The 15,165-nt window shown below is 45.8% G+C and overlaps 1 protein-coding gene across 1 annotated transcript in view; it reads right to left on the bottom strand.

Moving 5' to 3' along the window:
• HEMK1 (HemK methyltransferase 1, mitochondrial release factors N(5)-glutamine) overlaps positions 1-15,165 on the bottom strand; it is a 97,938-nt gene that overhangs the window by 16,542 nt on the left and 66,231 nt on the right. Inside the window, exon 13 of the mRNA XM_077822349.1 lies at positions 846-908. The gene's annotated coding sequence lies outside the window, so the exon portion shown is untranslated. The remainder of the gene's footprint in view (positions 1-845; positions 909-15,165) is intronic.

Genomic DNA, 15,165 nt, shown 5'->3' with positions numbered 1-15,165 from the left:
GAAGGGCACCAGAACAAATCTGGCCTGAGTTTATGGTGACGACCTATCTGAAAGGAGCTGGTCTCAGCCCTAGAGTTAAAAAAGTTAAAAAAGCTCCCTTTTTCCAGGTGGCCAAACAGATTTTGAACAAGCTAAATGGGCCTGTTTGTCTTCCACTGAATTGTTCAATGGAAGCCAAATGAACAATTCAAAAAGAACCTTCTGGAATTTCCACTAGGGTATCCATTTTCTTGTGGACAGAAGCAGCATTACAAAAGTGCACCAGTCAAATAATTGTTGGCAAACTCAGTAGGAAGGCAGAGGACCGAATGGACTTGAAAAAGTGAATAACACTCTGTCTCCTAAAGCAGTGGTTCTCAACCAGGGGTACACGTACCCGTGGGGGTATGCAGAGGTCTTCCAGGGAATACATCAACTCATCTAGATATTTGCCTAGTTTTACAACAGGTGACATAAAAAGCACTACCGAAGTCAGTATAAACTAAAATTTCATACACACAATGACTTGTTTATACTGCTCTGTATACTATACCCTGAACTGTAAGTACAATATTTATATTCCAATTGATTTATTTTATAATTATATGGTAAAAATGAGAAAGTCGGCAAGTTTTCAGTAGTAGTGTGCTGTGATACTTTTGTATTTTTATGTCTGATTTTGTAAGCAAGTAATTTTTAAGGAAGGTGAAACTTGGAGTATGCAAGACAAATCAGACTCCTGAAAGGGGTATAGTAGTCTGGAAAGATTGAGAACCACTGCCCTAGAGAAGATTCCTGAAGGTTCAGGACACCTCAGCAACGTGGTGCAGACAAGCCTGGACTGTTGTTGCTCATGCTATACTTACTTTGCGGGGATAGACAAAGGGCTGCAGTCGCAAGAGCTGTTCATCCGGCACCTTCCACTTCATCTGCAAGAAGAAAAAGAAAAAGAAAAAAAAAGGGCTCAGAAATCCACATTCTAGCACAGATATATGTGGTATTATTTGCAATCTGTGTGGGATCCTCCTTCTGACCAGAATATGCTTAACTTGCAAATCCAGGACTATCATTCAAGAGAAAAAATATCAGTTTTTATTTGGACTCCATAGTACACACTGAATACGCTAGGGTGAATTTGGCACATTGCCTTGAAACCCTAACCCATATTTACTTTTACAGAGATTTTGTTTTTCCCGATACTCTCAGAACTGTTGAGTTTTTACATCTCTGCTGTAATTTGATCCAGCTCGTGCCTGTCATGTGACTGGCTCAATTTTTGTTATTTAAAGAACAAAAGACTAATATTTTCCACTCTCTCTTGTACCTCTTATTAGATAAAAAAATAGACTGGAGATCTTATCTTAACTAACCATTGCCACTCTGAAATGGGTAGTGGAGCACAGAGACTTTTAGCTCCTCTCTGAAGGATCTATTCCAGGGGTTCCCAAACTTCATTGCATTGCGGCCCCCTTCTGACAACAAAAATTACTACACAACCCCAGGAGGGGAGATGGAAGCCAAGCCTGTCCAAGCCCCGCCACCCCTGGTGTGGGGGGCCAAAGTCCACGCCCAAGAGCTCCATCCCTAGGCAGGGGGCCTGTAACCTGAGCCCTGCCACCCCAGCAAATTTAAAACAGCCCTGGTGACCCCATTAAAACAGGGTCATGACCCACTTTGGGGTCCCGACCCACAATTTGAGAACTGCTGATTTATTCTACAATAACTAACTCACATGTATTAGGTACTCATAGTGCCTAATATGCTGTTAGAGCGACACACAATTAATAATGAGGAGCAGAGCTATGAAATGAAAAATAGAAATGACCAAAATGAAAATTTTCAAATTTTCAGGGTTGTTTTTGTTTTTTTTTGGTTGATTTGTTTTCAGGTTTTTTGCAAGGGAAAAAATGGCATTTTTAACTTTGTCTAATAAGGATCTTACCTTCTTATATCTAACAAAATGAATATTTTTATATTACTTTGGGGTCAGACTTTTCAAAAGCAGTCAGTGTTGGTCTAACTTTGCTCCCATGGAAATGAAGGGCAGTTTTATCACTGATTTAATTGGGATTAGAGTTAAGCCAATGCTAAGTGCATTCAAAATCCCATTTTTAGCATACATCAGCCAGCAAGACTATTTTTATTGAACACATGATCTGAAGACAGACAAAGCAAAAAGTCTCCCATGCTGACACAGCCATCCTATCAAGATCATAGTATATTCATACATATTGACATAATAAAGCAGCAAGAAAAGTTGGATGTGGGGGGAAGTTATTTCTACACTTGTAGTGTTTCAGAATGTCGTGCAATTAACCACAACTGAAAAAAAGGAAGAAAATTATGCACTTTTCTACACTTTTCTCTCCCCTGCTCTTTATACATGATGGGAATACCATAGGAAGAATTAGGAATACAATTCAACAAACTTAATATAGCCCCTATTACCACCTGGCTCAGTCCATCTCTGTTTGGGTGGACACCAATCTGTGATGGCAACTGCTGAATCTCAAGTGCTGTTAGGTGACTGGTCACTATCCCTAGCTCTGGGTCTCTCAGGCAAACACCAGATACATAGCCCAGTGTCTGAGACCCTTCTTGGACAGTGGAACCCCACAGCCCAGCTGCCAAGATCCTGGAACCAGTGTCTCAGCCCTCCTCAGCCTCCAGTTGCTTAGGCACGTTCCTTCCAGTGCAGAATGGAGAAATGGAAACTTGATTGCATTTGGCTGTGAAGAAATGTGTCCAGTGAGGCCCTAGTCTGGCAGTGAGCCACAAAAGGCTGTACTGTGTTGTCTACACAGCAAAGATCTGAGTGGCAGATGATACCTGCCGTCGATGAAATTCTGACCCCTTGGGGGAGGGATAGCTCAGTGGTTTGAGCATTGGCTTGCTAAACCCAGGGTTGTGAGTTCAATCCTTGAGGGGGCCATTTAGGGATCTGGGGCAAAAATTGGAGATTAGCCCTGCTTTGAGCAGGGGGTTGGACTAGATGATCTCCTGAGGTCCCTGATAGTCTATGATTCTATGAAATAAATGGAAAAACTCCCACTGATTTCAATGGTGGCTAGGATTTCACTCCATGTACATGGGCAGCATAGGAAGGGTTAAAGACAGAGTGGCATCCCTGACTTGTGGGGTTTATCTCAGAATCTTACATTGTTTTAGTTGACTTCTGCTGGGCCTGATCTCCTGCCAGGCACCACCCTGTGCTCCAAACCCAGACCCTTCCTGGTTTCCACTGCCACGTCCCCTCCTTCCACTGTGCATCTATTTGTCAGTATAATTTTAGTGCAGTGAGAAGCCTGTGTCCTAGCTTTACTTGTCCTGAGACATTAAAAGGAAATCTGGTCATTTTGGGGACATTTCTGTTGCCAGCAGGGGCATCCATCCTCTTCACTGGTCTCCTGACACCAATCAGCAGTGCGCCTCTGCGGTAAGACAGCTTCTCCAGTCAATCCTTTGAAGAGCCAGACACAGGGGTAAGAGGCCACTCGGGGTCAAATCCAGTGCAAGTATCTTGTCTGGGCACTGGGACTGTCTGCTGGGGATGGTGGTTGTCAGAAGGTTTCCTCCAATCCATGTGGGAGAAGAGCAGGGTAACCTTAGTGGGCCTAGCACCCTTTACTCAGTTCATTTTGTCAGCTCACCCTCCCACCCCCTTTGTCTATTCTGTTCGCCTCTTGAGTCCAGTCGGACACCCTATGCTGTGAGCACTCCGGGGGTCCTGATTGAACTGATTCTGCTACCAACAGTCCTTCCACATCCAGCAAGCTATGGGCAGAATCTGCCCCTCCAGGCCAGACTCTGCTCCTAGCCATGGTGGAATCTGGCCGTCTGGTGAGAGCAAAAGGTGAAATGACTAAAGGATAGCATTACGTCACTTGATGCTGAGCCAAGCAAAAGGGATTGGGTCTGGGTGTTGCTGCGTTCCCTCCCCTGCAGGAGCAATAAAAGGGGTATTTATAACCTGTTGTGGCTGGCTCATCTTTCAGGGAAAGCTGCAAGATCCAGTCTGCTAGTCCTTTGAGTAGAGATCCAGTCTGCAAGGGAGGAGAGGAAGAGGAGAGGCACAAAGCTCCTTGTGCCTTCCTGATGATGGCAGAGCTCCTTTTCGGCCATAACCTTTTCTCCAGGACGGCAGGGTGCCTGGCTCTCTGCAAGCAATCACACTATAGTGATCTCCCTCTGAAAGTGGCCTCAGTTGCTAGGGCTGACAGAGGTGACATTCAGCAAATGCGAAGGGTTTTAGAATGATAGAAAGAGAGAAAGAGGGGTTCTCTTAAATCAATGTCCATTCAAACCTGGCTTCTCCTGTCCTGTCTATCAGGGGTTGCCCAGCACCACCTGGGGGACACAGCCTCTCCTGGGTGAAGAGAGGAATTCACTCTTCGGGATTACTCAACACAGGGATTCCCCTTGACTGTTCTTGAGGGGGTAGGACTGCACTTGTGTGTGGGAAAACTCATCTGTTGATTTAAAAAACCTCCTTATTTCTTTCAACATGACCATCTTGGTTAGCTACCCAACTAGCTTCCAGTTTCCTTTTATTGGAGAAAACTGATCGGGTAGCTCCGGGAACATTTATTCTTCCAACAGCTTGGTGGTGAGGGCTGGCCCCATGCCATCATGTCACTGGGACAGCTCCTGTGAACATGGTTGTGTGATTGATTGTGTTGCCACTTGCCTGCATTAGCCTACTCTGCACTGAGCATCTGAGGAACCCTGGGCACCACAAAGGAGAGGTTACCCATTTTTGTGACTATTTCATCAACCTAAAGTGGGAAAACAAAGCCACACAAGAATATGTTAATAGGAGACCTAGCTGAGCCCACTGCTGTGTCTCAGATGAAGTCTGGTCCTGCGGCTAAAGCATACGACCAGTAGCCAGAAGATGCGAGTTTTATTCCTGGCTCTGACACTGACTTTGGACATGACACTTGAGACTTTTTCCAAGTAGCTAATGATTTGGGAGAATTGTTGTGTTTGGTGCCCAATCTGAGCTCTACTGATCATGAGTTATAGGATTGCTGAGCACCTGCAAATTCCACTGGCTTCAAGTAGTAGCAGACTTGTAACTGTGGAAACTCAGCACGCGTGAAAAACAGCTGCATGGTGCTCAGACACTTTGCAGGAACTCATGCTGCAAAAGTGGGCACAGGGCTTAGGAAAAATAAAAAGGGAATGATACTTTTCCCTAAAGCTCATTTAAAGTTTCCTCTCAAAATATTGCCTATGGGTCGATCCTGTGCACCTCTGAAATTGACAGTGTTGCCGATTACTTAAATGGAAGCAGGGTCAGGTTTTCAGAGCCCCAAACATTCTGCCCGTTGTGGATTACTCTGAAGCAGTTTCTAAACCTTTATAAGGAGTGCATGAGGACAGAAGTGGAAACATCAGCTAAGTGCAAACTAAAAAACAACATTCAACATACTGGAAGGGCAAAGAGTGCCATACACATAGCCAAAGACAACCGACACTAACACGACAGACAAGTGGATCATGCGCCATGCTAGTTACTCCGTACCTGCTTCTCCTTTGCACAGATGTAAAGAACTGCCCAAGAGGCAGAGCAAAGGGGATGTGAAAAATGACCATTCTGATTGGGTGTAAATAGCTACACAAAGTGTAGGACAACTGAGAATTGGGCCTTCTGTCTTCACCATTGCTATTTGCTGGGTTACTGATCGAGATGCCAGGAAGATACGTAAGGGTTTGTCTACATACAGAAGTTTAACAATTTAACTAACAGAGTTTACAAACCAATTTGGTTGAATCAATATAAGGCACTCAAACTGATTTAACTTAAGCTGTCAGAGAGAGTGGAGTAGCAAAGGAAGAGAGAGAAATAGAAAGGTTAAGGGGATAGAGAGCTATAGAAGTGTGATTTCACTACTCCTTGGTACATGCTGTACAGCCTACACTGTGAAAGTTTGTAGAAGCTCTTAGAAGAGAGAGAATTTCTCCAGGTTACTTTTCTTACCTATGAGGAAAATGTTCTCTATTCAAAGTACTGAGTAGATCCTCTGCTCCCATTCACTTAAAGAGAGGATCTTGATCTTTCATATGGCATGTAAACTCATTGCTGCTCAGGCAGGTTTTCTAAACTACACTGGAACAGGGCTACTAGGCAGCATTTGGCCAAGTGGATGAGGGGGCAGCATCTTCTGATACAGAGGCAAACAAAATTAAATCATTCTCAGAGAGACCAAACTGTTCGCACCTTCCAAATGAAGCTAAAATGAAATCTCTGCTACCCAAGGATTACAGATCCAGGCCCTCCACACATGAATCTCAGCTGTGAACGTCTTGCAAGCAGACAGAAATGCACCCAGACTCCACACCTTGGCATCTTGGTATCTAGAATGCTTAGAACCCCAAACTACAAAGGTGAGATAATTATTCTCTCTTGACAAATTCAGAGCTGCTAGAGCTGACAGTCTCCAACTGGTGAGGAACACTCCTTGTCTTTCAGTAACTGTTAATACTGCTGGCCTTCAAGTGCTGGTGACAGGGCTGTGAAATGCAGAGCTGTGAAGGCTGCTCTCAATAGGCTGTGCTCATTGTACTCCTTGCTCATCTTTGTGTGTGTGTAAAATGAGACTTAGGCTTCAGTTCTGTCTCTTTGCCTTTACAGTATGTGGAAGAGGGCACTGGGGAGATCACAGAGAAACATGGGAGAATGTTTCTAAAAGCCTGGCAGCTGGAGAGGGTACTGCAAAGAGCCAGCCAGCAGGGGCAAGCAATGCTCTGGAAGGTACTGGAGCTCCTCACCAACGTCTAGCTTCCCCAGGTCACTCATGTACAACCACAGTAATACGATGGAGGGAAAAGAATTGCACTGAAACCAAAGGATCAAATCAATACCTGCCTTGAGAGTGAACTTTACTCCAACAGAGAGAAGTGCTCCAAGGTCTCTGGGCCCTAAGGTGTGTGCTTCCTGGGAGTGGAGGTAAGGGAGATGGACCATTGGTTGGGTTGAAGAGGACAGCAGTTTGTTAACTAGTGGAGCCTCTATCAGATCATGCTGGGCTCAGCCCGCAGGATTCCCCCGCACTGAAACTCTGATTCTAACAGAAAGAGCTTTTGAAAACATGGAGACAGTATGACTCAGGGAGGTGGCGAAAAGCAAGACTGACAAGGCCAGATTACCTTTCCCTCTGATACATTATTACCAGAATTCTTGAGTTCCACCCAAGCCTCCTGGGAGGTGTGGAATATTTCCCAGTCACTTTCTCCCTTAGCATCTCTCCCTCTGGCTTGTATCAGCCATTAATGGCAACTTTTAAGCTGCTTTGCTTATGCAATTTGTCTTACTGCCAAGCCAGTATCAGGCATGAGACCAAACAGCTTGTGTCTGCTCATGAGTCACAGAGAAAGCACGCAAGGAAGTGAAAATTAAGCAGAGCTGCATGATGGACATTTTAGCAGGATCCAAGAGAAAAGCAGATTGTTGCCAGATGAGCAACTTTTTCTCCAGCCTCCCTTGACATGCTCGTGATGCCCTCTGGGTCAACTCTTAGTTGCACATCCCTTTACAGTCCTCGGGGCCAGAATCCCCCCCACCCATCCACCCACCGAGAAAGAGGCTACTCCTGTGAGGTGCTGAGCATCCTCAACTCCAGTTGACTTCAGTGGGAGATGAGAGAAACTGAGCACTCTGCAGTAACTTGTACTCGGTACTTGGGGGAAATGGGAAGCAAAGTATTTGCCCTGGACACTAAAATTTGTCACTGGGAACTGAGGCAGCCACCTGCTCCATATACTGGTCCTTCCTCCACTGCCCATGTTCTTCTCCCAGTCACATACGGGGGCAGTGCTTCCTTTTTGCAACCCTTCTATTTCTGTGCTAATTCTGTCTCCTAACAAATTTGTTGGCATTCTCAGTAACACCTCTTTACCTTTTTGTACTGGGAGCTAGTTCTTCTGGCTTGGCTGTTCACATTTCCCTTCCATTTTCTGTCATCCAAAGGTTCAGATTATCCTACAGGAGAATGTTTGTGGCACTCAAAGCAACACCCAGGAACCCCCATATTCACCACTATCATATAATTATGATATGTTTTGTACACAGTATGCCTTGTGAGGTATCATTTTAAAAGTCCTGATCTGTTGAACATTAACATCCTGTTGGATTGAATGTGCTATCATTGTATGTGAGGTTATGAAATATTGCTGTATAAGTTACTGAAATACGTTGTGAGTTTGGGAACATCCACATCCAGCCTTTCAGGTACAACAGTGGAGTAGCCAGATGTACTGATGGCCCATTAAAGAGAATCCACTATCCCAGGAACTATATACAATGGAAACTTCTCAGGGAGAGCACGTAGACAATGGAGACTGCTTGACCAACCTCATAGCAAAACATCTTTCCAACAAACTGGAAGAAATTATAAAGAGGGGAAGCGACATCATGACTTGGCCTCATTCCCCCCATAACTCAACACCTGGAAAAACATCTGGAGGACAAAGACTGAACTGGAGTGGGTGGTCCCGGGCTGGAAGGCAGTTCCAGCCTGTGTATTGAAGATCAGCGACCTATTTATACCATCTATCAGGATGACACACTGCTTTATTCAAATCCTGTTTCATTTATAGAACTCAGACTGGAAATTTACTTTTATATCTTAGGTAACCAACTTGCATTTCTATGCTTACTACCTTTAATCACTTAAAATCTTTCTGTACTTAGTAAATCTGTTTTATAGTTTACCTAAATCAGTGCATTTTGGCTGAAGTGCAAAGGCTAATGTGTGTCCACTCCACACCAAAGGAGGGGCAGACTGGGTAATGAACTTACACTGGTCAGGCTTCTGACATTCCCAATGTCGCACTGCAGATCCTCACAAGAACAGAACAGAAACCAGGGGTGGAATCCTGGCCCCACTGAAGTCAGTGATGTAAGAGCATGAATGGGGGTGGAGGATTTCAATCGATCACAGTGACAAAACTCCCACGGACTACACTGGAGCCAGAGTTTTACCCCAGGTCTCCTGAATTTCAGTCCTATGTCCTCTGCACTTCACCTCCTCTGAGAATTGGTTTTCTACTGGTGTTTGAAACTTCTGCTTTTAGCCAAAACCCAAAGAAAAATGGCGCAATAATTAAATACATACATACAGTGGATGCTGCTTAACAGCAGTCCCAATATTAACACCTTTTATCAGGAACTGATCCCGTCCCACTGAATCTAATGTTAATGGGATCCACAATGATTTTTTGGAAGAAAGGTCCCAGCAGGAGGCAGGTTTGTGGGGCTGCCGCCAGGACAAGAAATGCTGGGACGTGCAGACCGAACAGGCCCCTGGGCTTTCTTCCCTGGCTGCAGCCTCACAAACATAACTTTCCCTTATTGGCAACTCTTCGATAATAGCAACTTTCTGCTGGGAACTGAAAATGTTGCTACTAAGTACAATCCACTGTAGTTTAAAGACAAGTGAAAACATTTTCCTGTTTGGATGTGGTTAAACTCTGAACAAAGGTCTGGGGAGAAAAAAATTCTTATATTATTCATACCCCAATTTGCTCTCATGAAAAAGGCAACAAAGAACACATGCTGTTTTGTGGAAAGTGAATCTGGTTGAGCACACTCCTGGGAATAGGTCTTGGGCTATTTTATTAGCATAGGTTCAGCAGCTGCTCCTATAGGCTGGCTCCCCCCATGCACTTCTCCCTGGTCCAGGCAGTGGAACCAGGTTTTTATGTTATAAGTATATACTAGCCTTGACTCAAACGCTGCCATCTTTTTCCTCCTCCTACGTGCCAGGTCCTGCTGTTACCAGGTCTTTAACTGGAGCTCATTCCTGTCTAGCTGTTGGCATTTCCATTCCTCCTTGTTGCAGGTCTTTGCCTGATGGATCAGCCCTCTCTCTAGCACAATAGAGTCCCCTATGCTAGTACCATTGAAAAAGCTTTTCACGTATTTATAGCATTGAGAAACTGGCAACCCTGGCTGGATAAGGCCAGGCCAGCACAAGCAGACACAATACAAGCTTCCCCAAGATTCTTTATAGCTTTAAAGCACTGGTGTGCTTATTGTGCAAAAGGAGATGAGAAATGGAATGGTTTTTCACTACAGAATCCTAGTCTGCCCAACCCTGCTGCCATCCCAGTCCTGAGCTGCACCATAGCACTGTCAAAGCACCCGCAGCTCCTTCAATATTTTAGTCGTGGTGCCAATGCACCTCACTCCAGACCTGCTGTTCCACCAGCTATTCCAGTCCTGGGCCTTTCTTGAATAAAAGTGATAATCACTGAAAGGTAACTTCATAAAGAGCTCCCACCATATCAGCAGCAAACAAGTGACACAATAGCGAAGTATCAAATTACAACACATTCACCCCAAGGCATGATGGGAAAGGAAACTCTTTGGTCTATCAATTACTGCAGCCTCCAAACCATGTGTGGCATCCCCAGCTTTCCGGCCACCCTTGTATTTTATTTTCTGGAATGCATTTGTCTTGCTTGTTTGGGCAGTACCTGTCAGTGGCCTGGAAAGAGAGGGACAGAATCTTCTAAGTTCTCTACCTTCCTGAGTTCTGAGATACCATGATTATGAAACCTGGGGGTGAGAGCACGCAGTCCCCTCTCCAAGTTAGGGGCACAAAGAATCTGAAGACCATGCTCCTGCCACAGGATAACAAGAGTTTATCTCACAGTAACCAATGCCAGGGAAGATATGAGACATTACAAGCAGCGCTAAAATACATTGTGGAGGGCAGAGGAAAGAGATGACCAATGCAGTGGATGAGTGCACTAGTCGTGCACTAGCCCTTCACTAGAACCCAGGCTTAAATCCTGACGCAGACCAGAAATGAAAATCAGACTGGTTGTCTAGGTCCGGTATGTTCATATCACAAACCCTCTGTGGCACCATTGTCAGTCCCTTTGCTGGAGGGGCCCAGGAGCTAGAATGACACTGGTTAGCAGTGAGGAGCACTGGCCGAACGTTTCTAAGGACACACGGCAGGAATTAATAAGTGATGCTGAGGATCAGGACTGAGGTATTTATGTAGGGATCCAAGACTTGAATACCAAGGGTTGTTACAGCGCAGGTAGAAGTGAATCAGCAGAGTGGATGGAGGAAGGGGGAGAAGTCAAGTACTGGACTAGCAGGGAACTACAGGTCAGGACTGAAGTGCATTAGAAGAGCCTTGTGGTAGGGGTGGGAGGAAGATTCCAGGACTAGAACAGCAGGTGGAGATGCTAGTCAAGATGGAGCTGCAATGGCAAAAGTGTGTGGCACTATGTCCATGTCAAAGCAGCACTGAGAGTGTCACACTTTCACAAGCACTAAAGTTACCCCCACATTAGCAGCAACTGGAGTAATTTGTAGCTATTGATGAGGGTAGGTTTTTGTGATAGTGGGGAGGTCACCCGGTGCACCCCCTTTCAGTCAGGCATGGCACTGCAGGTAAGCCCTGCCAACATTTCTCCTCACAGGAAGCCAATAACTCTACTTTGGGCCCTTTTGAGTCAATAATACCCTCCTTGGGGCTGGTATATTACAAAACCCCACATAAACAGTCCTGGAAAGTCCCAAATAAGCAAATGATCCTTGTGGCTTTCAGGGCTCCTCTGAAGCCTGCCTTCCGAGCTCTGTTCCCAGCCCTCTGTCTCTCCTTAGAGCAGGAGTCCCAGCCCTCCTGGAGCTCGGCAATTATCATCTCTCTCCTTAAACTACAAATCTCCAGCTCTCCTTCTGGAGTTGGACTGTAATTTCGCCCACTGTAGGGCTTTAGCCAGCTTCTCCCTAGCTGGCCCTTTCTTCCCCCATTAGTCCTCAAGGGTGCAAAGCAGGCCCATCTTCTCCTGCTGGTGTCTGCCTCGCTAAGAAGAAGGCAGCATTTATGCTGGTCCCTGTCTCCCAGCTCATCCCCAATTGGCTGGGGGAGAGGAGAACCTTGCCCCATGCTCTCTGCAAGGCTACTGGCCCCAGCTCCTTAAAGAAGCAGGAACAGAATTTTCCTTCTGAACACTTCTTACTCCCAGGACCACTTCCTCTCTCCCAATATTTCCCAGGTCTTTATATATGTAGTCGGACCATCGAGACTCTTAAAGGGCCATGCCACATGATGGAGTGGGCTGGCCATTAGGCTCCACCACCCTTAAGGGGCAGACTACCTCATCACAGTTTTATTCTGCCTTTCTCCCCTGCAGGCAAACCAGCAGCCTTCTCTGTTCTCGCAGCTACCACCAAAGCAGCAGCAACTCTAAGCTCCCTTTATACAGGAAAGGTCACACCCTTTGCGTGGGAGACTGAGCATTTCATCTGTCTCATGTGCCTGAAACTAAAATGTTAAATCCCACACACGCCTCTGCAGAACAGACCTATCCTCTTCAGGGGTGGGCAGGAATCCCTCCTCCTCCTCAACACACAGACAGTGCCTTTCCCCCTGATGATTTCCACCTGCCTTGCTCCTGTCTGGAACTTTAGGTATAGGCTATTAGCAATGGTAAATACCCAGGCAAAATCCAGAATTTACCCATGCAAAGCCTGGAGACCGGAAGCTCACACTGTAGGATCAGAGAAGGCCTTGAGTTCCAGTCTTGGATCAGGAACTAGAGGATGTTGTGCCCTTTTAATCCACTCCTTATCCCTGTCTCTCCCCTTGTAAGAGAGGGAAGAACTTACTACTGCCACAGGCCCTGGCTGGGAAGAAGGAAACCTTTCCGAAGAGAGGGAGTCTATTCTCCCCCTTTCTCCCACATTGGCTTCTATCTCCTATCACAGTCAGTCCAAATAGAGGGACATGCCCTGGGACAGTCAGTTCTGTTCTCCTGGCATTGCCATTACTGACCAACAAGTACGACATGCTCAAACAGTGTCTGAAATTACACAAGTTACAAAATAACAGCTTAAGGCACTACCCGAATTAAAACTGTGGACTTTGCTGGTACAAATAAACAAACACACAAACACAAAATCACTGACCTAGCAGTTGAAGCACAAGACCTGTTCGCAGCCTGAGGACCCCTGCCCACGTGGATGGATGGAAGAGATCTCATTCAAGCAAGATATGATCTTAATCTGCTATGTATGAGCATGAAGAGCATGAGTGCTGGTAAGCTGTTGGCAGCACAGCTCCAATCCCAGCAAGCCCCATCCCTAGCATAACCACATCAAGGGCAATGCAACGCTTTCTTTGGTAGAGCTTTTTGTACAAAACATATCCTCAAATTATCTAGGGTTAAGAGATACACTTATCCAGTCCAATCATAAACAGTGAGAGCAGGGGAGATATGAGAGGAGACACTGGCAAGGGAGAAATGACAAGTCTTCTCTGGAAACTTGAAGAAAGATGGAAGGCGAACAAAGAGGAGAGAGCTAGGAAGGCAATTCCAGATGTCAGGAGCCGCAGAGAAGGGTCTTACAACAGCAGCAGGAAACAGGCTGTCAAAAGGGAGAGATAATGTCTGTGAGGTCAGCTGGGGCAAGTCCGCAGACGTGTTCTAAAACAAGAGCAGGGTGGTTACTTCATCCTGCTGTGGGCCAAATTCAAATGTGGAGCAGGAAGATGCAGCTCCACTGAAGGCAATGGAGTTGCACCCACTTATACCCGCTCTGAATTTGGTCCTGGAACATCAAAGGCATCATGCAAACATCGCTAATTAACCATAACTCAAATGATAGCTGGGAATGTTGCAATTTCTGCCAACATCTCTATACACCAGAGTTAGGCAACAACACCAACAGCCTTGTTGATGGCACTCAGACAAACCTCAGTAACAGACACTGAGAAGCTACAGTGGGGAAGCCGGTCTTCTGTTGGTTATCATTATTTACTATTTCTATGATGGCTGAGCCTGAGGATCCCAGCACAGGAACGAGGCCCCATTGTACTAGGCACGATGCAAACAAACCACCACACAGAGAGGCTGTGCCCCAGAGAGCTCACAATATAGCTTTTAGACAGTCATAAGTGGTGCAGAAACTGACAAAGGGAGTGTAGAGGGAGGAAACAAAGTAACCTAAGGACAGGTGTGTTTGCATAAGATTTAGTAAGCATAGCAGCCTGCCAGGAGAAGATTGCTTAAGACACCACATCATTAAGTACAAGGTGGTCCCTGCTGAGGAAAGGTTATCTGCTGAATCTCATACAGCCTGCCAAGAACCAATGCCAACAATGCAATAGCTGCTTACAGAAATGAAACACAGTGCTCCCATGCCTTCGCTGATCCCAGGGGAACAGATGACACCAACCCCCATGATGTTGTGCTGTGTCTGCCATGGGGCTCTCTTCCTGTTTAAAACCTAGGCCAAGTTGCCAGTCTAACAGGACGAGGGGACTGGTTCCCTCCTTTGCACATCGTTCACCATAAGGGGTTAATGGGGTGGGGCACTCATCTCCAATATGTGGTCTTCAGTTTGTGGGACCCAAAGCCCTCCCTGCATCATCTCTGGGAAGCAGAGAAGGAATACATTCTAAGGTTGCCAATTTTGGTTGGACGTATTCCTGGGGGTTTCATCACATGACAGTCCTGGAGGGTTGGCAACCCTAAATACATTAGAGTGGGAAACCTCTTCCAAACCCCTAATACATCACAAATGCCAGCATTTCCTAAAGCGGCTTGGCCTTCTCCGTAGTGATCATGTGCCTTGTTCTTACCACCAGTTCCTTTCCCCTTCTATCATGTGACAAAATGAGGAAACCTGCTCTTCCCATTTTTGTCTGTTTAGATCCGGGGGCATTTGGCAGTGGCTCTCATAGCAATCCATGCTGCAAAAGGCATTCTTATAACAAATACTGAGAGCAAGGGATGCGATGATACTCGACATGTCTTTGAGTGATAAATTCTCCCATTTTCCTTAAATAAAGAGGAGTAAGAATGAGATTCTCCTGCTTCCACAGCACTATCATCCTCCCAAAATAGCAGGTCCCGGGTGACAAATGGCAAGGAATACCCAAATGCACTGCTTTAACAAAGGACTTGAAAATAGCATAGAAGACGATCCAGTAGGTAGGGCACTAAACTGGTAGTGCTCTGTTCCGAGCCATGAACCTCTTGGGTGACTTTGGGTCACTTCCTTTGTAGTGTCATCCCACTCTTTGTTTGTCTTATCTATTTAGATTGTACAACTCTTTAGGTCAGGGATCACCTCTAATTACATGTTTGTACAGTGCCTAGAGCAGCTGGGCTTGGAACCTTCAGGCACTATTCTAGACCACACAATAATGAGGC

This window comes from Eretmochelys imbricata, chromosome 7 (assembly GCF_965152235.1).
Source record: "Eretmochelys imbricata isolate rEreImb1 chromosome 7, rEreImb1.hap1, whole genome shotgun sequence".
In the NCBI taxonomy this organism is placed as follows: domain Eukaryota; kingdom Metazoa; phylum Chordata; order Testudines; family Cheloniidae; genus Eretmochelys; species Eretmochelys imbricata.
The sequence above is the reverse complement of the archived record's forward strand: the minus strand, read 5'-3'. Positions and strand labels throughout refer to the sequence as shown.